We start from the raw sequence: 25,066 nt of genomic DNA on the forward strand, positions 1-25,066 counted from the left end.
CATAGCGATAAAATGCATATACAGTTCACTCATTACTTACCTAAACCCTTAAACTGTCCAAATAGATTTACATTCACATGCGTAGTGCTCCAAAAGTGGCTCTATGGGTTTTTTACATTTTTTTTTTTGTTATATTTGAAAATAAGAAAAAAAAAAGTAGAACAAAGTTTTTTTACACGTTTTCAAATGTAAAAAAAAAAATGATCAATGTTTCTTTACATACTTTCAAATGTTGAAAAAACATAGACCTACGTTTGCACAGTTTAACCCTTTCAGGGTCCAAGGCCAAAATCTGAAGTGGTGCCCCAGTGTCCAAGAATTTAAAAAAAAAAAATTTGTTATTTTTTCTTATGAAATGGTAGAGAATCTTTTTGTGAAGGTAATAAAACAAAAAGTATGAAATTTGATGGAAAATTGACAAAATTATGCTCTTGCGAATTTTGATGTGTCAGCGATATTTACGAGTCGGTGATTTTGCCGACTTTGACTCCCATTTTAGGCCAATTACATTACTCCAGTCGACCAAATTCTTAGCTATTTCACTAGTATTACTTCTATTCTATCGACTGAGCACAAGAAATCACCAAGTCAACTGTTTCAACTACAAAACAGTGATCGGAAATTGGTAATTTGGCCAATTTAAAACAAAGTTCAAAATATTCCACTTTCAAAATAGGGTCGAGAATAAACAATGTAGGTATTCCTGGCACTAAACTAACATTTCCTCTCTTAATTAGTTACGTTTTGAGGCTTTACAAATAAATTCCATTTTGATTTTTTATTCACATATTGAATTTTTATTCACAACAAATAATAGAAGATTTACTGTTATGCAATATTGTAATAATTGTATAAATATCATCACCACATTTGTGAATGTATATTAGACCCACCAGCTGGCGTGTATTAGACGTGTGAGGTCGTTTGTTTACTCTTGAACATCGGCAAAATTTTAACATTTCCACTAGTTTGAGCTCAGTTTGAAGCCATTTCCAGTGCTAAAACCAACCAAAATCATCTCTATTTCTGTAATATGTCTTCCATTCTATCAAATGAGACCAAGAAATTGCAAATACAACTATAAAAAACATGCGAAAAAACACTGCAAATTCGCTGTTTTAATCGAAAATCATGGTCTCAGTTTTTTTGTCTCATTATACACAGTGTGCTGCAGTATTTATTTTATGTGGTACGCACATACCACATTGATGTATTCTCTCATATCTAGGCCCAAATTTACCACTCACAGTTTATCAGAGTGAGCTGAGCTCATGGCGTAGATCTACGGTTCAGACCCTGAACGTAAAGCCATAGATCTACGGGACGGACCCTGAAAGGGTTAAGGGTTAAAATATTTGTAGTCTTAGTGTAGGGTCAGAGGTGAGTAAACGAGATAAAACGAATAAATGAGAGAGAGAGAGTGAGAGAGAGAGAGAGAGAGAGAGAGAGAGAGAGAGAGAGAGAGAGAGAATGAGTAAATGAGGGAGGACAGGCGCAGAGTTATGTAAACAAACCAGGCGAACGCAAGTTTTGTAAACAAACAAAGTGTACATGTCTGGTTTGTGTACAAGTTACATTGTGTACAAGTTGTCTCTACACTGATACGGTAGAATAAATAAAGAACACTCCCATTCTCATGTAACCATTTTTAGAAGAAATGACACTCTGATTGAAGGCAATGGAAATAAGTCACTCTGTCTGACTTTTTTGGGTTATCCTAGGTTCTCTACACATATGCTGTTATGTATGATAATCTATGTAACTGTATTTGTGTATACCTGAATAAACTTACATATGAAAGGAATAATTTTCTACAGTTACCCCCAGTAACATTTTCTCTGATGTTGGACTAGAGAAAATGTTATTCTTGCCGTCACTCATACAAGCCTGGCTACCACATCTCATATTTATGTTTATTTATTCTACTGCTTGGTATATTTACCATTTTTATATGTTATGTATCGTGTTTATTATATAATTTTGAAAAAATATCATAGATGGATTAATGAAAATGTGTATATGTATTAACATAATATACGCCGTTTAATGAGATTCGGTGATTATTATTATTAATACTAATATGGTGTCACTCGTACAAGGCGTCTGGCTCCCACATCTCGTATTTATGTTTATTTATTCTACTGTGGAGTGTATTTATCATCTTTATATGTTATGTATCATGTTTATTATATAATTTTGAAAAAATATCATAGATGTCCTGTCTAAGGGCAATGTGTGGTGTAAATATGCAGAAAATTCGGAGTGTGGAAATTAGGAGAAGGTGTGGAGTTAATAAAAGCATTAGTCAGAGGGCAGAAGAGGGGTTGTTGAGGTGGTTTGGTCATTTAGAGAGAATGGATCAAAGTAGAATGACATGGAAAGCATATAAATCTATAGGGGAAGGAAGGAGGGGTAGGGGTCGTCCTCGAAAGGGTTGGAAAGAGGGGGTAAAGGAGGTTTTGTGGGCGAGGGGCTTGGATTTCCAGCAAGCGTGCATGAGCGTGTTAGATAGGAGTGAATGGAGACGAATGATACTTGGGACCTGACGATCTGTTGGAGTGTGAGCAGGGTAATATTTAGTGAAGGGATTCAGGGAAACCGGTTATTTTCATATAGTCGGACTTGAGTCCTGGAAATGGGAAGTACAATGCCTGCACTTTAAAGGAGGGGTTTTGGGTTATTGGCAGTTTGGAGGGATATGTTGTGTATCTTTATACGTATATGCTTCTAAACTGTTGTATTCTGAGCACCTCTGCAAAAGCAGTGATAATGTGTGAGTGTGGTGAAAGTGTTGAATGATGATGAATGTATTTTCTTTTTGGGGATTTTCTTTCTTTTTTGGGTCACCCTGCCTCGGTGGGAGACGGCCGACTTGTTGAAAAAAAACAAAAAAAAATGTATATTAACGTAATACAGTGGACCCCCGGTTAACGAACTTTTTTCATTCCAGTAGTATGTTCAGGTGCCAGTACTGACCGAATTTTTTCCCATAAGGAATATTGTGAAGTAGATTAGTCCATTTCAGACCCCCAAACATACACGTACAAACGCACTTACATAAATACATTTACATAATTGGTCGCATTTGGAGGTGATCGTTAAGCGGGGGTCCACTGTATATGACATTTAATGAGACTCGGTGATTATTATTATTATTATTATTATCATCATCTCTCAGTAGTAGTACCAGTTCCTAGTAACCAGTTACCAGTAACCAGTGTACCAGTAGATGACTCACTACCAACCGTCTGTGTGAATCATTGACTGTATTCATATTGCTGTTGACCATAGCAGGATTTCAAACACCCTCGCACTGTAGACACTTGTGAGTCAGTCAAGATAGGGAGCAGAGAGAGGTAGGTCGGCTGTTGGCGCTTTCCATGCTTCCTGTTATATATTATACGTACTACCAGCCTACGTGAGTATTCTTACCCTATCCACGTATCGAAAACCCACATGACACATCATCATCATTACTAATACGGTGTCTCAAGACATAAGACACTCTTACTTATTTTAATATGTACCTGCATGCCAGCACAGTGTGTAAGTTTATTTAGGTACAGGTATACATAAGTATAATTATCAGAGTATATATAAAATATGAAATAACTTTTAAAAACACTTGAAATTTTGGAGTTTCCAGACATAATGGAGAGACTTAGTGCTTACGGATCTCACAGGTGGGGGGAGCCGTATAGAGAGTTTTGGTCATAATTTGAAATGACCGTATTAGCGGAACGCTGTAAAGCAAAATGCCGTAAAGCGGGGCCCTACTGTATAAACATGATAAATACACCCACAGTAGAATAAATTAACAAATATAATAACATAAATATGAGATGTTTTTCCAGTCTTGTCGGAGTGTCGGAAATAATAATGTTTTCTCTAGTTCAACACAAAAGAAAACGTGTACACAATACAGCCTCTCCTCACTTAGCGATGTACTTGTTTACCGACGCCTCGGACTTACGACAGGCTCTCTGACCAGTATTCATACCAAAATAATGTATATTATAGCTGATTTCCTCTATTCTGCTTATTTGAATATACAGTACACTACTGTATGAACATTTAAAAATATACCAGAAATAAATCATACCACAGGTGAGGATAGAACCCACAATCAGAGAGTCATGAACTCCAGACTGACACATTGGTCTGGAGTATATGACCCGTGGTATGGTTTGTTTGCAATTGTGTCATTACATTTTCGTGAGTCATACCAGAAATGTTATTAATGGTGCAAAGGTGGCATTAAAACAATATCAAAGATGGTTCACACAAACCCACTACACTACTACATTATGTAGTATGCTCCTCACTTAGTGACGAATTCGTTTAAAGATGTGGTCTTAGTAATGGAACTCCGTCATTAAGTGAGGAGAGACTGTAGTGCTATTGGGGGTAACTAGAAAATTATTCCTTTCGTATGCCTTCACTCAGAGCTTCATTCCTTCTAAAAACAGTGTGTTACATGAGAATGGGAGTGCTGATCTTTATTTATTCTACTGTACCAACATGGAGACAACTTGTACACAATGTAAGGTGTTTGTATTATGGTATAAGCTTCACAAACATGGGAATAAGTCTCTCTGTCTGGCTTTTTTTTTGGGTTATCCTAGGTGATCTATGCATATGCTGTTATGTATGATAATCTATGTAACTATTTATGTGCACCTGTATCTGAATAAAAACTTACTCACAAACATGGAAATGAAACATACCACGGGTGGGGTTTGAACCCGCGGTCAGAGAGTCTCAAAACTCCAGACCGTCGCGTTAGCCACTGGACCAGTTAGCTGGTCCAGTGGCTAACGCGACGGTCTGGAGTTTTGAGACTCTCTGACCGCAGGTTCAAACCCCACCCGTGGTATGGTTTGTTTGCAATCGTGTCATTACGATTTTGTGAGTCATGGAAATGAACATGAACGAACCATAACCAGCCACGTTCCTGTGTTTGTTTACATACTCCGTGTCTCTGTCCTCTCTCATTTACTCATTCTCTCTCTCTCATTAATTCATTTTATCTTGTTTATTCACTTCTCAACCTACTTTAACCCCTTGACTATCACAACCCCAAATCCTGAGGTGTCTCCTGGTGTCGCAAAATTTAAAAAAACTTATGAAATGATAGAGAATCTTTTCCCGATTCTAATGACACCAAAAGAATAAAAAATGATGGAAAACTGACGAAGTTATGCTCTCACGAAGTTAGCAACCTCGGCGATAATTACGAATTGGCGATTTCGCCCACTTTGAGCCCTATTTCCGGCTAATTCCGTTGTTCCAGTCGACAAAACTCATAGCTATTTCTTTAGAACTCCATTTTTTCTATCGATTGAGTACAAGAAACTGCCCATTTACCGATTTCAACTACCCAATAATGTGGTCAGAAATTTGCAATTTGGCCAATTTCACAAAAATTTAAAAAATGACAATTTCAAAATAAGGTCCAGAATGAACAATGCAGACATTCCTGGCTCTAAAATAACATTTTCTTTGTTCATTAGTCATGTCTCCAGGCCCCTCTGATATTACTCTTGCTTTCTATTTTGAATTTTTATTCAAACAAAAAATAGAAGACTTACTATTATGCAGACTACTGCAATACTGTAATAATTGTATAAATAACATCAACCTATTCATGACTGCATATCAGAATGGCTAGTTGGACATTTATTGGACAATGACATCATTTGTTTACTTTTGAACATTGGCAAAAATCAAACATTTCCCCTACTTTGAGCTCCATTTCCAGGTTCTTTTTATAGTAAAATCAATCAAAATCACCTCTATTTCTATAATATGTTTTCCATTCTATCAAATGAGACCAAAAAAAACGAGAATACAACCACAAATACTATACGAAAATAGACCACAATGTCTGCATTTTAATTAAAAAAGCGGTCGGAGTTTTTTTTTTTTCTCATTACGCACTGTGTGCTCCAGGATTTTTTTTATATGGTGCACACTGACCATACAGACCCATTCTCTCACATGTGGGCCTACCAGCTTTCTCCTGCTTGATTTGACACGTGTCAGCAGATGGGTCTATGAAAGACGAGGTGAATCATAGAATTGATGAGGGAAAAAGAGTGAGTGGTGCACTTAGGAGTCTGTGGAGACAAAGAACTTTGTCCTTGGAGGCAAAGAGGGGAATGTATGAGAGTATAGTTTTACCAACGCTCTTATATGGGTGTGAAGCGTGGGTGATGAATGTTGCAGCGAGGAGAAGGCTGGAGGCAGTGGAGATGTCATGTCTGAGGGCAATGTGTGGTGTGAATATAATGCAGAGAATTCGTAGTTTGGAAGTTAGGAGGAGGTGCGGGATTACCAAAACTGTTGTCCAGAGGGCTGAGGAAGGGTTGTTGAGGTGGTTCGGACATGTAGAGAGAATGGAGCGAAACAGAATGACTTCAAGAGTGTATCAGTCTGTAGTGGAAGGAAGGCGGGGTAGGGGTCGGCCTAGGAAGGGTTGGAGGGAGGGGGTAAAGGAGGTTTTGTGTGCGAGGGGCTTGGACTTCCAGCAGGCATGCGTGAGCGTGTTTGATAGGAGTGAATGGAGACAAATGGTTTTTAATACTTGACGTGCTGTTGGAGTGTGAGCAAAGTAACATTTATGAAGGGATTCAGGGAAACCGGCAGGCCGGACTTGAGTCCTGGAGATGGGAAGTACAGTGCCTGCACTCTGAAGGAGGGGTGTTAATGTTGCAGTTTAAAAACTGTAGTGTAAAGCACCCTTCTGGCAAGACAGTGATGGAGTGAATGATGGTGAAAGTTTTTCTTTTTCGGGCCACCCTGCCTTGGTGGGAATCGGCCGGTGTGATAATAAAATAAAGAATTTATGAGTATATATATGTCAAACACGGTACCTTGTAAGACGTATATATATGGCCGCGGCAGTCAAAGGGTTAAACTGCATCTGCCACTTCTCCAATCATTGCATCAGTCTATTCAAATCATCCTGGAGTGCTCTAGTGTCCTCATTAGAATGAATTGGACGACCTATTTTGGTGTCATTAGCAAATTTGCTTGTCGCTATTTATTCCCTCATCTATGTCGTTTGTGTAAATTGTGAACAACGATGGGCCCAACACTGACCCCTGAGGAACACCGCTTGTGACGTGCCCTCATTCTGACTTCTCCCCATTTATGCAAACTCTCTGCTGCCTATTTGTCAGCCATGCCTCTACCCAGGAAAAAATTTCTCCTCCTATTCCATGTGCCTTAAGTTTCCTCAACAGCCTCTAATGTGGAACTCTATCAAAAGCCTTACTGAAGTCCATATACACAATATCATATTCATTACCATGATCTACCTCCTCAAACACCTTAGTGAAAAATGTTAGTAAATTCGTAAGACAGGAACGCCCCTTTGTAAAACCGTGTTGAGATTCATTAATCAATCTGTGCCTATCAAGATGGCTACAAATTGCTTTGGTAATTATTGATTCCATAAATTTTCCCACTATGGAGGTAAGGCTCATTGGTCTATAGTTTGAAGCCAAGGACCTGTCACCTGCCTTGTAAATAGGTATTACATTTGCCATTTTCCACTTATCAGGCACTATGCCAGTTTGTAGTGATATGTTAAAAAGATTAGCCAAAGGTATGCTAAGTTCCTCTTTACATTCCTTTAACACCCTTGCAAACAGTTCATCAGGACCTGGGGATTTGTTAGGTTTTAGCTTCTCTATTTGTCTGAGGACCATGTCACTAGTTACTGCAATCGTGCATAGTTTATCATCATCCTGTTCTACATAATCTATTATTTCAGGAATATCACTAGTATTTTCCTGGGTGAAAACTGAGAGGAAGTAGGTATTGAGAATTTCACACATATCCTTATCACTGTCAGTGATCTGACCAGAGTCACTCATAAGTGGGCCAATCTTGTCCCCAATCTTACTTCTGTATACCTGTGTGATGAATGGTTTGAAAAACCGACAAGTTGAAGATTGAGACACTTATGCAACATACGGGAATCTTTATTCAGGAAACGTTTCGCCACACAGTGGCTTCATCAGTCCAATACAAAGCAGAAGGTGTAAGGAGAGGAGGAGTCTGAGGTAATCAGTCCCTCAGCCTGAAGTCGATGTGTTCAGTCCATCAATCTTGTAGAATGTACAGCATAGGGCCGTAGATGTGTCTTATATACTGTAGTCCAGGCTGAGGGACTGATTACCTCAAACTCCTCCTCTCCTTACACCTTCTGCTTTGTATTGGACTGATGAAGCCACTGTGTGGCAAAACATTTCCTAAATAAAGATTCCCATATGTTGCATAAGTGTCTCAAAATTCAACTTGTCGGTTTTTCAAACCATTCATCACAACTGTCAGGCACTGCAGCATCATGGGATCTTGTTACAAAGAATTCTTCAACACTTGTCCAACCATTGGACGAAGACCTACTTCGACTAGTGGATGGTACCACTATGACCCCGCCTCCTCCTGCTATGCCTCACCTGACTACAGTATATAAGCCACATCTACGGCCCTATGCTGTACATTCTACAAGATTGATTAACTGAACACATCGACTCTAGGCTGAGGGACTGATTACTTCACACTCCTCCTCTCTTTACACCTTTGGCTTTGTATTGGACTGATGAAGCCACTGTGTGGCGAAACGTTTCCTGAATAAAGATTCCCATATGTTGCATAAGTGTCTCAATCTTCTGTATACCTGAAAGAACCCTTTTGAGTTAGTCTTTGAATCCCTTGTGACCTTAGCCTCATAATCCCTTTTTGCTTTTCATATTCCTTTCTTTAACTGAATATATTGATATGGAATATCATAAGAGAATTTTGTGTCTAGTATTATTCTTATGAGTTCTATTACAACTCTCAATAAAGAGTTTTAGGGCAGAATTATTAGAATTGACTGTCCTATTATATAAAGATAAAGAAAAAGATTTTATTTCTTTGTAAAAGTTACAATGTGTAATTACATTTTTGGTTTGTTAAGTACAGTGGACCCCCGGTTCCCGATGCTATCGGTATCCGATAAATCCGGTAGCCGATGCATTTGATCGAAAAAAATTTGCCACGCTTCCCGATACAAAACCTGGTATGCGATACGATGTGTACGAGATGTGTCCACGTGTGGCTAGAACTGCCCCGTGTGTGCCAGTGTTTACAAGCCAGCCAGTGCGCTCGCATCTAAGGATACGTTCGGTACATTCCATATTATCCATATTATCACTATTTTTGGTGCTTGTTTCTGCAAAATAAGTCACCATGGGCCCCAAGAAAGCTCCTAGTGCCAACCCTTCGAGACCAAGGGTGCTAATGACTGTTGAAATGAAGAAAGAGATAATTGCAAAGTACGAAAGTGGAGTGCGTGTGTCGGAGCTGGTCAGATTGTATAGTAAACCCCAATCAACCATCTCTACTATAGTGAGCAGGAAAACGGCAATCAAGGAAGCTGTTCTTGCAAAAGGTGCAACTGTGATTACGAAACAGCGACCGCAAGTGTTAGAAAATATTGAGAGACTGTTATTGGTGTGGATAAATGAAAAACAGATAGCAGGAGATATCATTTCTCATGCGAGGTAAAAAAATTGCCTACAACTAGTGGTGATGTGAGTGAATTTAAGGCCAGCAAAGGTAGGTTTGAAAGATTTAAGAATCGTAGTGGCATACATAGTGTGATTAGGCATGGTGAGGCTGCCAGTTCAGACCACAAAGCAGCTGAAAAATAAGTGCATGAATTCAAGGAGTACATAGAGGCTGAAGGATTGAAACTTGAACAAGTGTTTAATTGTGACGAAACAGGCCTGTTTTGGAAGAAATTGCCAAGCAGGACCTACATTACTCAGGAGGAAAAGGCACTCCCAGGACATAAGCCTATGAAAGACAGGCTTACTCTTCTGATGTGTGCTAATGCTAGTGGTGATTGCAAAGTGAAGCCTATATTGGTGTATCACTCAGAAACTCACAGAGCGTTCAGGCAAAAAAATATCCTCAAGGCAAATTTGTGTGTGCTGTGGAGAGCAAACAGTAAGGCATGGGTCACTAGGGACTTTTTCTATGACTGGTTACACCATGCATTTGCCCCCACTGTGAAAAATTACCTAATTGAAAAGAAATTAGACCTTAAGTACCTCCTGGTGTTAGACAATGCCCCTGGTCATCCTACAGACTTGGCAGAGCGACTTTCTGGGGACAGGAGCTTCATTAAGGTCAAGTTTTTGCCTCCTAATACCACTCCTCTCCTGCAGCCCATGGACCAGCAGGTCATTTCCAACTTCAAGAAACTGTACACAAAAGTTATGCTTGAAAGGTGCTTTGAAGTGACCACAGAAAATCTATTGACTCTCAAGGAGTTTTGGAAGAATCACTTTAATATCCTCAATTGTGTAAACCTTATAGGTAAGGCTTGGGAGGGAGTGACTAAGAGGACCTTGAACTCTGCCTGGAAAAAACTGTGGCCAGAATGTGTAGACAAAAGGGATTTCGAAGGGTTTTAGGCTAACCCTGAGAAGCCTATGCCAGTTGAGGAATCCATTGTGGCATTGGGGAAGTCCTTGGGGTTGGAGGTTAGTGGGGAGGATGTGGAAGAGTTGGTGGAGGAGGACAATGAAGAACTAACCACTGATGAGCTGCAAGATCATCTTCAACAGCAAGAGGCCACACCTGAGGAAACTGCTTTGGAGGAGGGGAGAGAGAAATTGAAGAAGTTGCCTACTTCAAAGATTAAGGAAATGTGTGGAATGTGGCTTAAAGTGCAAACCTTTTTTGATGACAATCACCCTAACACAGCTACTGCAAGCCGTGCTGGTGACTATTACACTGACAATGTTGTGAGACACTTTAGGAAAGTCATAAAGGAACGAGAAGTACAGGCCTCTATGGACAAATATGTTGTGCGACAGAAGTCCAGTGACTCTCAAGCTGGTCCTAGTGGAATTAAAAGAAGAAGGGAAGTAACCCCGGAAAAGGAACCTCAAGTCCTAATGGAAGGGGATTCCCCTTCTAAACACTAAGACCATCCACACTCTCCCCTCCTCCCATCCCATCAATCATCACCAGATCTTCAATAAAGGTAAGTGTCATGTAACTGTGCATGTCTTCTTCAGTTTGTGTATTAAAATTAATATTTCATATGGTAAAATTTTTTTTTTTCATACTTTTGGGTGTCTTGCACGGATTAATTTGATTTCCATAATTTCTTATGGGGAAAATTGATTTGCTTTCCGATAATTTTGGTTTACGATGAGCACTCATGAACGGATTAATATCATGAACCGGGGGTCCACTGTACAAAGAAAGTCACCATCATGCCGAGACATTTTGGGCAGACTAATCCTAGTACATAATAACTACTTAAATCTAGACAAGATAAGAGTGGTTAACTTTTTAATAAATCTTTATTTAACCTTAATACTAATGTGAGGTAGTTAAGGTGGAGGTTTATAATAATAATAATCTTGAAGTTGAACATAATAAAAATATTACAATTAATGGTTCAAACAGTAATATTTCATGGATTGGCAGATGTTTAATAGACTAGAGGTCATATAATATAATATTTGGGAGAGTTGCTTCAAACTGATTAGAAGTTGTTTTGGTTAGTACCGAAAGATGAGATGATTTTTAACCCGTTAACTGTCCAAACATAGATCTATGTTCTAACCGCTAGTGCTCCAAACGTAGATCTTCGTTTTATTTTTCCTGCCTCCAAATTTGGCACAACTGGCCTGAGATGCCTGGTCCACATAGAATGGGTCGTAGCACTTGGTTTGTGCAGTATTAAAAAAATCTGGGACCACTGAGTACCTTGTGGGAGCACCAGCTAGAGCAAATAGTGCAGCAAACACCAAGGATTCACTGATGTCAAGTTGTATTAACCCTTTGACTGTCACAACCCCCAATCCTGAGGTGTCTCCTGGTGTCGCAAAATTTAGAAAAAAAAAAAAAAAAAAAAAAAAAAAATTCTTATGAAATGATAGAGAATCTTTTCCTGATTGTAATGATGCCAAAAACACAAAATTTGATTGAAAACTGATGGAATTACGCTCTCGCGAAGTTAGCGACCTCGGCGATATTTAGAAATCGGCGATTTCACTCACTTTGAGCCCTATTTTAGGCTAATTCCATTGTTCCAGTCGACCAAACTCATAGCTATTTCTTTAGATCTCCATTTTTTCTACCAATTGAGTACAAGAAACTGCCCATTTACCAATTTCAACTACCCAATAATTTTTTTTTATTATTATCACACTGGCCGATTCCCACCAAGGCAGGGTGGCCCGAAAAAGAAAAACTTTCACCATCATTCACTCCATCACTGTCTTGCCAGAAGGGTGCTTTACACTACAGTTTTTAAACTGCAACATTAACACCCCTCCTTCAGAGTGCAGGCACTGTACTTCCCATCTCCAATAATGTGGTCAGAAATTTGCAATTTGGCCAATTTCACAAAAATTAAAAAATATGACAATTTCAAAATAAGGTCCAGAATGAACAATGCAGACATTCCTGGCTCTAAAATAACATTTTCTTTGTTCATCAGTCACGTCTCTAGGCCCCTCGGATATTACTCTTGCTTTCTATTTTGAATTTTTATTCAAACAAAAAATAGAAGATTTACTGTTATGCAGACTACTGCAATACTGTAATAATTGTATAAATAACATCAACCCATTCATGACTGCATATTAGAATGGTTAGTTGGACATTTATTGGACAATGACATCATTTGTTTACTTTTGAACTTCGGCAAAAATCAAACATTTCCCCTAATTTGAGCTCCATTTCCAGGTTCTTTTTACAGTAAAATCAATCAAAATCACCTCTATTTCTATAATATGTTTTCCATTCTATTAAACGAGACCAAAAAAAAACGAGAATACAACCATAAATACTATACGAAAATACACCACAAAGTCAGCATTTTAATTAAAAAAAATGGTCTTTTTTTATCTCATTATGCACTGCGTGCTCCAGGATTTTTTTTATATGGTGCACACTGACCACACAGACCCATTCTCTCACATGTGGACCTACCAGCTTTCTCCTGCTTGATTTGAAGCTGCTAGAATTTATGAGTATATATACGTCAAACGCAACAGTCAAAGGGTTAACATTCCCCTTTCAAAATGAAAGTGATGTTGACCCCAAGTTTAGTAGCTTTGAGGTGGATGTGGCCACAAGTGGTCACCGAAATATCAAAAACCTCGATAATAACCCATGTGCAACATTTGTGCAACACGCTTTCAATTTTGGTACCACTGGTAGTGTCGTCTAAGTAAACAAGAAACAATTCTGGAATATGTAATATGTGTTCGGCAGGGTGGCTGGCCAGCTGGCAGGGTGGCTGGCCAGCTGGCTGGCTGGCTGCCTGATTGGCTGTCTCTATCTCTGTCTATCTCACTGGTACACATATGGAAATACAATTATACGTAGTGTAAATTACCTAGGATAACCCCAAAAATCCAGACAAAGTGCTATACTGTGCTTGTAGATATAATGCACAATAAGCATGACTGGCAACTGGCAAGTTTTATGCATTTTCACTTGTTCAGGAATCAGAAGTGATCATGTGTAATACCAGTTGGTTCATGAGCAACTCTGTGAGACAAGAGAGACAAGCAGACAAAGAACACACACAGGCAGATAGAAAGAGACACACACACATGCAGACAGAAAGACAGACACACACAGGCAGACAGAAAGACAGACACACAGGCAGGCAGACAGAAAGACAGACACACACAGGCAGACAGAAAGACAGACACACACAGGCAGACAGAAAGACAGACACACAAAGGAAGGCAGAAAGACACACACATCACAGGCAGACAGAAAGACGAACACACAAAGGAAGGCACAAAGACATACACACAGGTAGACAGAAAGACAGACACACACAGGCAGACAGAAAGGCACACACACAAAGGAAGGCAGAAAGACACACACATACAGGCAGACAGAAAGACAGATAAACAGACATGGCTAGACAGACAGACAGACATGTTTATGTGCAACAGTGAAAGCAAATAAAGCCAGGGTTCCATGCAGCAGTGCACGAACATCGTGTCACTCCAATGCTTACACTATCAGCAGTTTAGTAACACTCATCTTAACAGCATGCTTCAAGGAGTTTCATATATACTCCAGCATGTCTAAAACTTTGCTGGGACGTATAAATACTTTGTATATATTCCTAGACAATAGTAAATGACCAAGGCAGGTGTAAATGTTGACCTGTCAGTGTGTTTGTGACAATTTGAGTACAATTTCAGTACATAATAATAGTGTTAGAACAAAGATTGGCTATGAAATCACAAGAACTACTATAAATTTTAATTATCAGAATATAAAAATTATATATAATAATATAAAAATGAGAAAAAAGGTACATCTGCAAGCGGCAGGACTCCATGTTGCTGTCAGGTGAGCATCCAACGTCAACTTTGTGGTCTTATATCTTGGTAAGTACTAGTCCTAAAATTTTTCTTTGGGTTTTATTACACACAGAAAATTGCCCTCTTTAATTTAAAAAAAAAAAAAAAAAAAAAAAAAAATTATTCAGAGCACAGGGCAAGTGAACTCAGATCTACGTTTGGATAGTTAATGGGTTAAGCAAAGGCCTAAATTTATAAGTAGTCAGGGATCTTTTACCGGTTCAGGTAGCGAAGTGTAGTATGCACAGTACTATGAGTGAATTTTATGTAGATTATAAGAACATAAGAACATAAGAATGTAGGAACACTGCAGAAGGCCTACTGGCCCATACGAGGCAGGTCCTTATCAAAACGATCTCTACCTAAAGCCACCCAAGAAATAAATCCCATACCCAATGACACCAATCAAACCCAGCCCCTCCCACTCATATATTTGTCCAGTCCAGTAGGGGAGTGTATTGTCTGGCAGTAGACTGGATGATCATTCATACAGTAGCTTTTTGAGTTATTACTGGCTTAAGGTGATTTGCTGCAGTGGATCCCCAGGCACAAATAGCATATGTAAGGTAGGGTTAGATTATATATTAGTAGTATAATGTAAATAGTGCTGGTTGAGATACATACATAGTAATGTATTTTGGAGAGAATGCCAACTGATATGGATACTATATTTTTTTTGAATGTGAGTGTTGAATTTTAAGTTGCTTTTGAGGTACAGACCTGAGAATTTTTCTTTGTTTTGTCTTGCAATGGGAGAACCATTAATCATAGCATTTAGTAAGACATTTGCAGCTCTGTTCCCAAGCATCATATAGAAGGTTTTATTAGTGTTAAGAGTGAGTTTACTGATAGTCACCCAGCAGCTGGGTAAGAGACAACAAAAGGTGTGTTGTCTGCAAACTGAACAGGTCTAAGTTGTTGAGATGCATTTGGAAGATCACTGACGTATGTGAGAAAAGATAGAGAGACAAGAACACTGCCTTGGGGTACCCATGTTGATAGGTTGCGATGATGGGGTTACGACACTGATGGAGACATACTGATGTCTGCTGTTAAGGTAAGACTAGGTATGTGAGTGCATGACCTCTGATGCCATAATGTTCTAGTTTAAGATGCCGGATTTTTTGGTCTACTGTATAAATTGCTTTCCTAAGGGTTATAGAGAGGCCTAGTGGATATTCATTATTCTCAATAGCTGCATAAAGTAAGTCTAACATTTTTATAATTGTGCTTTTATGTGGCCTGAAACCAAATTGGCAGGGGTTGAGTATACTGAGTGAGGCTAGGAAGGAGTATAGTCCTTTGTGAATAAATTTCTCGAAGATTTTGGACAACAATGGCAAGTTAGGTATAGGTCTCTGTTGCAACCCCTGAATGGGTTACAATGATTATTATGTATATATATAATGTATATTATCTTTTCATATAATTTTATATTGCTTATATTTGCGATAATAGCTAAATCGTAAATATATTGCTTTATATTCTTATTTGACTTATGTTGTTAAGATGCTACATAATATGTGCTCAGTTCAAGTCTTGATTGTCAAACTACTGTAATTATCGCTTGTGGCTCGTTAGACTGCCGGCTTCTGAGCTGCAGTTGTCCACGGGGCTATCACGTGATCGAGGGGGGGTGTCCTCACCTCGCCTGAAGGATTCAGTCTGCTCGAGACTCCCTTGGTGGTTGGACAGATTGTGTGTCTCATTATTCTTGTTAGTTCTGTAGAACTCTGTTCACAGAACATTGTATAGACTTAGTGATTTTCGACATTGTACTGAGGTTGTGTCGCTTAGACACTGAACATCTCAGGTCCTTAGCTATAGCTTCTGACCTAATTTTGTACTGGTTTCTGTGTATTGTCACAGTCGGGTTTTTCCTATGCTGAACTTAGATTCAGTAGTATGGGAGTTTTGTAACTTTTGTGGAGGATCTGCTGATGGTCCCTACTTAGTGTCGTTATATTATCTCCCAGTTCCTGATTCTGTGTCGCAGTCGCATATTGCATTGCTATTGGGCTTAGCATTCTTTGTTGTTCAAGCAGACTGTTCGGGTTGCCAGTCGGTCAAGAAGTTAGTTTATTTGAGGACTTTGTCGGTCACTTGTTTAAGTCTAGTCGAGTCGTGAGACATAGTGAACTACTTAAGAGCACTTACAAACATACACACTTACTTGTACATATTTGTAATATCTTATTAAATGTTAATGTACCAGAAGGTACTTAAGAATAATAAATGTAATATGTGCTTTCAGCACAATAATATTGAACTCGAGAGATTGATTTTATTTTCATTACTGTGATTAATTTAATTTGATAATATACCTCTAGACTTAATAAATTTATTAAATTTTAATTTCTCTAGTTAGTAGCCTACCAGTTGTAATCCTGAAGCACTATTGAATAATACTGAATTTTAATGGATAATTGGACAAGGATACTGACTACTTGTTACGAAAACCCAGTAACAGGCTGGATGCTAGAAGGGCAGTCCTTTCTAGTATTCACTGGAGATCTCTAAGCTTTTAGAATCGCGTTTTTTGTAACAAATGGGGGCCTGTCCGGGAGGCTCTTGATCCAAGGTGTTGGAGAAATTGTCCAGTTTGACATACTAGTAACTATGATCAAACACTTTGAGTACTTTCCTAATCTGAAGACTTTGAGTTTAGTCTTGTACAACATACCAGGTGGATGTATGTACCTGACTGAGTCTCTTGATCCAAGGAGATGGAAATACTGTTTATGAGCTCTAGCTCTAAGACAACCAACACTAAAATTCCTATTAGGATTATAGTTTCCCATAATCACTCTCTCGTAGTACAATTATTTTCGTGATGTATGCCAAAGTGAAACAGTTAATTGATACTCTGACTTTGTCTGAGTTAAGTACATTAAAACTTCAGACGTGTTGGCAAGTAGCCAAGTATCTCGGTGTGACGTATAACAGGAATTACACCGCTGAAACTGTCAGAGCATTAATTAAAGATATATTGTTTCCTGCTCATACAGAGATGTCTGATTATGATTCAGATTCAGAAAGCCTAGTGTCACAATTAGGAAGTATGACTCTATTTGATGAAGATGAAAGAGCAACTAGAGCAGAAGTGAGCCTAGTGTCTGAGCCTAGTGTAGCTCAGTTCTCGCTCACGCCTTCCCTCACTGACACTATAGTACAGAGTGTAGCTGGTAGTATGACACAGCCTAATACTAGTACAGTGTATGATACACCTGTATCTACTTATCCTAGACCAGATCTAGACACTCTAGAGACGGCTGGACCAAGTGTCCGACCTAAGGACCGTCCAGACCACGTTAATTTCCCTACTCCTCCATTACCCACTGGTCCTATCTCTCAGGAACAGTTTGAGAGGTTTGAACGCCTCCTTATGTTGCAGACTGCACAAATAGAGGCACAGAGGAGATTGAACGAAGAAGATTTCCAAAGAGAAAATGTTCGTCTGTTAAGACAACAGACTGATAGATCACAGGACACATTTAATGTGCAGAAAGCTGCATCCATGGTTCCTAAGTTTTTTGAAAGTGACTTAGACACATATTTTGATGTGTTTGAGAACCAGGCACGTGCTATGAACTGGCCACGTAAGCACTGGGCAACATTGTTGCATACTGCTTTGACAGGAAGAGCTCAAACCTGTACTGCAGCTTTGCCATTTGCCAAGTACATTAGTTATGACGCTGTCAGACAAACTATTCTAGAGATGTATAACTTGTTACCTGTAAGTTATCAAAGAGCATTTCGTACGTTACAACGACGACAAGATCAAACTTGTGTAGAGTTTGCTCGTGAGAAAAAAGTTGCATTTCAGAGGTGGTGTAGAGCTGCTAAATGTAACAACTACGACAGCCTTGTTCAGTTGTTACTACACGAAGAGTTTAACAACTGTATGTCTGCTGATATACAAGAATATCTGATCGATCATACTACCTCGGATATTCTGGAAACTGCAGCATTAGCAGACAATTACGAGATTTCTCACAAACTTGTACGTACTAAAACACAGAGAAACAAGGTAACTAAAAATTGTCCTAGAAGTTGGCAACCTAAATCAGCTGCTCATTGCCGGCCTGATGTACCTGCTACTGTAACTTCTCGTACCTTTACCAGGAAAACTCACAATCCTGAATCTGTCTCTGTGGCTAGACAGAAATCTGATATCGAGAAGAAGAAAGTTAAATGTACCTATTGTAACAGAAAAGGACATACTAGAGAGTATTGCTATAAGTTAGAAAGAGATACGAGAAACAGTCGTGCGGCTGGCGCCCCCACTCAAGTCGTATCCTCTTCCGAGCAACAAAGACACCAAAAGCCTAGCAATGCCTCTGATCCTACTGTTTTAGATAATGTTACTCAGGATAGATGACTAGCGTCAGAAAGTGTATCTGACGAAAAGATTCGTTCAGCAATGAGTCCTTACTTTTCGAGAGATAAAGTAGGATTTGACGAATCACATCTAACTGAGATAATTTCTTTCAGAGACACTGGCAGTTATCTCACGTTATTAAGAGAAGATGTACTGCCCATAACTGACGATACCTATTGCAAGATAGATGTATTGTTAGAAGCCTATGGAGGGGCTGTTATAAAAGTGCCTCTGCACAAAGTTTATATTGAAACAAGCTATTATACTGGTTATATTTCAGTGGGTATATCCAGTGGTGTATTTCCCATCAGGTCAGTGGACTTGTTGATAGGGAACGATATCCTTCATGCTGGTATATGTAAAGAACCACTTGTGATTGATAATAACACTGATGATAATTATGCCATTGAAGCTTGTAAAGAGAAACCTATTTTATTTCCTCTCAGCGCAATTACTAGAGCTATGTCAAAGATACAACAACCATCCTTGTCTCCTGTTGAGTTAGTGGATGACAATGATTTGGGGTTGAATATGTTGTTTAGTGACGCTCTGCGCCCAGGGTCATTAACACTGACTCCCCCGGTCATCAACCTAGTCAGGACACAACTGACGTTAAATTTCTAACTCATGATGATTTAATCAAGGATCAGTTTGTTGATCAGTCACTGGAAAGACTGAGAGATATAGCAGTTACTGAGAGTGAAGCAAAGGATCTCGATAATTGTTACTATTATAGTAATGGTGTACTGATGGAGAAAAATACATGTAAGTTGTCAGCTGATAGTGTTTCCACCACAGTCAAGCATTTCGTAGTGTTACCAGTTACATTTCGTGAACAAGCCATTGATTTTGCTCACAATAGTCCCATAGGAGGACATTTGGGTGTCAAGAAGACACTCGGTAAACTGGCAAAACATTTTACTTGGCCAAAGATGAAGGAAACAGTAGCTGATCATGTGCGACGTTGCCACGTGTGTCAAGTGACAGGCAAGCCAGCGCACTCACCTCCACCTACACCTCTCACTTTGAGCTCTAGTAGCAAAGTTCAGTTCATCTGGACTAGACATTGTTCAGACTCGTTCAAAAGGTTGAAGCATCTGCTTTCCTCTGCTCCAGTGTTGAGTCCTAATTTCAATCTTCCCTTCTTTTTACATATAGATGCGAGTGGTTATGCAGTGGGTGCTGTGCTGCTCCAACAGTCAACATCCACTGATATTCTCCATCCTATATGTTACTATTCATCTAAGCTTAAACGACACCAGAAAAATTATGCCACTATTGAGAAAGAGGCTCCAGCTCTTGTGGTGTCCTTGGAACATTTTGACGAGTATTTGGGCACTTCCCCATTTAAAATTAACGTTTTTTTCTGACCACAATCCACTCACTTATATAAATACTATGAAGAGTAAAAATGCTAGGATCATGAGGTGGGCTCTCAGAATCCAACCTTATTCTATTAGTATAAAACACATAAGTGGTCATTGTAATGTAATTGCTGACGCTCTGTCTCGTCCTTAATAATTATCAGTTACATTAAATTAACGTAATTTTATGCCCAAATACCTTTTGTTACTTGCTATCTCAAATTCAGTAAAGTAACTTAATCCCTCCAGCCCATATTAACTATATATACTCATGTCTAATTATTATATTTATGTATTCACAGTATTGTTGTGTGAGGAGGAGACAAGCTGAGTGTTGAGTGGGTAGTGTGGTGTGGGTGATGTACTGCGTGACGCAACACTGTCCTGTCGCAGACCCCTCCCCCTTCACTACACACCTTAAGCTGTTTCATACTCAGATGTTCATACTGCCTCGCATTCCACAACCACTACTTAAGAGTGGAATGCAGTCTCCTCTACTATGATCGAGCCTCAACGTGCCCTCCTTGTCAGCGCTATCCTGTCTCTACACTGATGTACATAACCACGAGTATGCAGAGATACGATACTGTGTACTGCCCTAGTACTAGGGGCATATCCTAGTGACGGACGCTGTGAAATTGTAGAGGTGCTTGGCACAAGAGAGACTGATAAATTTTTATATTAAATTGTATTCGGTCAGTACTTGAACATACTATATGAGTAATCTGTATTAAATTGTAGTAATAATGTGAAAGACATTAATGCAACTCCTAGTGCGACCGTCTGTCGTGTTGGGGGGGTGTTGCAACCCCTGAATGGGTTACAATGATTATTATGTATATATATAATGTATATTATCTTTTCATATAATTTTATATTGCTTATATTTGCGATAATAGCTAAATCGTAAATAAATTGCTTTATATTCTTATTTGACTTATGTTGTTAGGATGTACATAATATGTGCTCAGTTCAAGTCTTGATTGTCAAACTACTGTAATTATCGCTTGTCGCTCGTTATACTGCCGGCTTCTGAGCTGTGCTGTCCACGGGGCTATCACGTGATCGAGGGGGGGGTGTCCTCACCTCTCGTGAAGTATTCAGTCTGCTCGAGACTCGCTTGCTGGTTGGACAGATTGTCTGTCTCATTATTCTTGTTAGTTCTGTAGAACTCTGTTCACAGAACATTGTATAGACTTAGTGATTTTCGACGTTGTACTGAGGTTGTGTGTCACTTAGACACTCTGAACATCTCAGGTCCTTAGCTATAGCTTCTGACCTAATTTTGTACTGGTTTCTGTGTATTGTCACAGTCGGGTTTTTCCTATGCTGAACTTAGATTCAGTAGTATGGGAGTTTTGTAACTTTTGTGGAGGATCTGCTGATGGTCCCTACTTAGTGTCGTTATATTATCTCCCAGTTCCTGATTCTGTGTCGCAGTCGCATATTGCATTGCTATTGGGCTTAGCATTCTTTGTTGTTCAAGCAGACTGTTCGGGTTGCCAGTCGGTCAAGAAGTTAGTTTATTTGAGGACTTTGTCAGTCACTTGTTTAAGTCTAGTCGAGTCGTGAGACATAGTGAACTACTTAGAGCACTTACACGCATACACACACTTACTTGTACATATTTGTAATATCTTATTAAATGTTAATGTACCTGACGGTACTTAAGAATTATAAATGTGATATGTGCTTTCAGCACAATAATATTGAACTCGAGAGATTGATTTTATTTTGATTGCTGTGATTAATTTAATTTGATAATATACCTCTAGACTTAATAAATTTATTAAATTTTAATTTCTCTAGTTAGTAGCCTACCAGTTGTAATCCTGAAGCACTATTGAATAATACTGAATTTTAATGGATAATTGGACAAGGATACTGACTACTTGTTACGAAAACCCAGTAACAGGCTGGATGCTAGAAGGGCAGTCCTTTCTAGTATTCACTGGAGATCTCTAAGCTTTTAGAATCGCATTTTTTGTAACAGTCTCTAGTTGTTTATGTTGGCTGGGTCTCCTCCTTTATGTATTGGGATAATAGCACATTCACTCAGGCAGAGAGAGCCAAAGATTTCAAGCAGCAGACCCAGGTAGGAAAATCGGAGTGTACATTGACACATCACCTAAGAATGGCACAAAAAAATAACATGCTCAAACAAGTGGCAGAACAACATCAGAAAGAAGTGAGAAAGAGCTTGAATACCTCATGAGCAGCCAGCGCCAGAAACCTTAGGCAGACAAGGCAGGAATAAGGCCCAGAAAGACAACTTGAAGCTATAGCAAAGCAAGAGCAAGGAAGAGAACCAATTTCAAGAGCAGCCAAGCACAGAGGACAGTGCATAAGTGATCTGGACTTAGGACAAGGGAATCTTGCCTAAGGATTGCAAGATCAACTCATCAGAGTACAAGTTGAACATCTGATGAAAGAGAGATATCAAGAACAGGAAGGAAGGTTGTAAGGAAAACCATGGAGCAACAAGGCTGGAGGGAAAGCACTGCTGAGTGAGGAGATACAACATTCATAAGCAAGGAAAACCAAGGAAGAAAGCATACGTCCTGATTAATGAGGAGCTTACCAACTGGAACACCAGAACCTGGATGGATGCTATTTAAATGCAAGGCTGTCAGGAGCAGGAAGCAATGCAAATTTTCTGCTGGGAACTAAGAAGATCCAGGAGAAGCATTTTAAACACTCTGGCCCTTTCTCACCGAGGACAGGTGACCCAACAAAGAAGAAAACATTTTCACTGTTACTCATTCAGTCTTGCTAGAAGTGCTCTCACTGTACAATTCTGATGACCCTTCAACTGCACCATCCCCATCTCTCCTCCAGAGTGCAGGCACTGTACTTCCCACCTCGAGAACAGAAGTCCAGGTAATTGGTTTGCCTGAATTCCTTAATAAATGTTACCTTACTCACACTCCAACAGCACAACAAATTATAAAAACTGCTAGCCTCCACTCGTTCATTTCTAACATGCTCACACAAGTCTTGCTGGGAGCAAGGGGCCAGTAACTCCTCCTCCTGTATAAATTACTAAGACGACAAAGGAGAAACCCTACGTATTGCATTACATAAATTGCAACATTTTCTACACACATTTTTTGTATTATGTAATATGTACTGATATTAACCCTTTGACTGTTTCGGTCGTATATATACATCTTATGAGCCAATGAGTTTGACTTATTAATATGCAAAAATTCTAGTGCATGAAGGGAACAGCTAACCTCTGATCTGATGTTTGGGTTGAAACAGCATTTCTGATGCATTTTCCTGGGTGGTTTTCATAGTTTTATCAATGGTCTTGGTGCAAATACGCAAAATGGAAGAAATACTAGTGAAATAAGAAAGATTCTAGTTGGTCTCAGACCAGATATGTCCTGAAATACGTTGCAAAGTGGCAGAAATATTTGATTTTTGGCAATTTTCCTGGTAAAGGCTCTCCCCTCCAGGCCATTTTGTGGGTTTTTCCTACATCTGTTTTAATAACTGGGAAGGCTTAAGCCATGAACAAGCATTCATGATTATATTTTATTTGCCAAGAAATAAGGAAAACTATGATTTTTTTTGTGATGATGAATTAAAAATAGAGGGCAGTTGTCATAAAGTAGAGACCTGAGAGTGTGATTAATGAACAGAGGAAAGGCTGCCTTAGTGTCTGTAATGCTTACTTTCACCTCTGTTTATATTAGAATTTGTTGAATTTTTCTGTAAAATTACCAATTTCTGACACTAGAACATAGCTCTGATAATTGTGCCCAATCAAAAATATAGAAACCATAGTCATGAAATAGCCAGGAATTGGGTTAATTTAAGCAATGGAACTGACCTAAAATAAGCCTTAAAATGTGCAAAATCACAGTTGTGTAAAGTGCTCCCTGATTTCCACCTTTTTGCTTGCATAATTCAGCAAGTTTTACATAAAATTTTGCATAATTTGTGGCATTACTTTAAGAAAAAGAGTCTCTACTATTTTAGAAGGTAATTTATTTTCAAATTATGATAATGATGGACTTTAATTTTGAGAGTTGTGACAGTGAGAGGGTTAAGGCAGTTGTAATTCACAGATGGAAAAACAATATGATTCAATAACAGCAACATTAAAAGCAAGTGAAATTATATATTATGAGAATATGAAGAGAACTTTCTTTGTTTATGTCAATTCAAACATCTAATTTATTATGAAATACTAAAATCCCTTAAATTGTATTCCCTTGGGCAAAGGTAAAAAGATATACCATAGTTTACACCTGGTAATGATCCCCAAAATCATCAACAGGTAGTTAACTAGTAGGTAGATATCAGCATCATGAAATGAAGCATTAATTTTATTCAAGTAATCAATTTCATTTATATAATCACACACAGGATACAGGAGAGCCCCATTTGTACAGCTGCTAGGTTCCCAACCCTGTGTGATTTGAAAAAATCACCGGCAGGTGAAAAAAGAGCGTTTTTTTTAATTATCGAATGCATCTTGAAATAACAGCCAGACATTAAAAAATAAAAAAGTAAAATAAAATACAAGGTACATACAATACTTACCTTAAAATATGGTGCTAGTTGCCCTTCCCTTACGCAACTGTTGTGTGAAAATGGCAGAAAAGCAGTAAAAGCACCGAACATAATGAACAATGGCTCATTTGAAAACCAACAAAATATGGAATACCGAAGAGGGTGCTGAATATGCGGGGGCCCTGCTCTACTTAGCTTTTGTAACAAATCACTATTTATTTTTAATGTCTCCTAGGATTTAGTATATCTTGAAGAACAGTTAGGGATGCTAGGTTGCAATAAGGCACCATACACCTTTTTTTTTTTTGAAATAAGTTAACATCACTAACCAGTAGAGTACTAAACTTTTTTAAGTTACAGAATTGTTTAGGATTATCCACATA

At 38.8% G+C, this 25,066-nt stretch overlaps 1 protein-coding gene across 18 annotated transcripts in view; it reads right to left on the reverse strand.

Annotated features, from left to right (window-relative positions):
* l(1)G0196 (inositol hexakisphosphate and diphosphoinositol-pentakisphosphate kinase) overlaps positions 1-25,066 on the reverse strand; it is a 1,071,245-nt gene that overhangs the window by 336,210 nt on the left and 709,969 nt on the right. The gene's annotated exons all lie outside the window — the stretch shown is intronic.

The sequence above is a fragment of the Cherax quadricarinatus genome, chromosome 85, assembly GCF_038502225.1.
Source record: "Cherax quadricarinatus isolate ZL_2023a chromosome 85, ASM3850222v1, whole genome shotgun sequence".
Taxonomy (NCBI): domain Eukaryota; kingdom Metazoa; phylum Arthropoda; class Malacostraca; order Decapoda; family Parastacidae; genus Cherax; species Cherax quadricarinatus.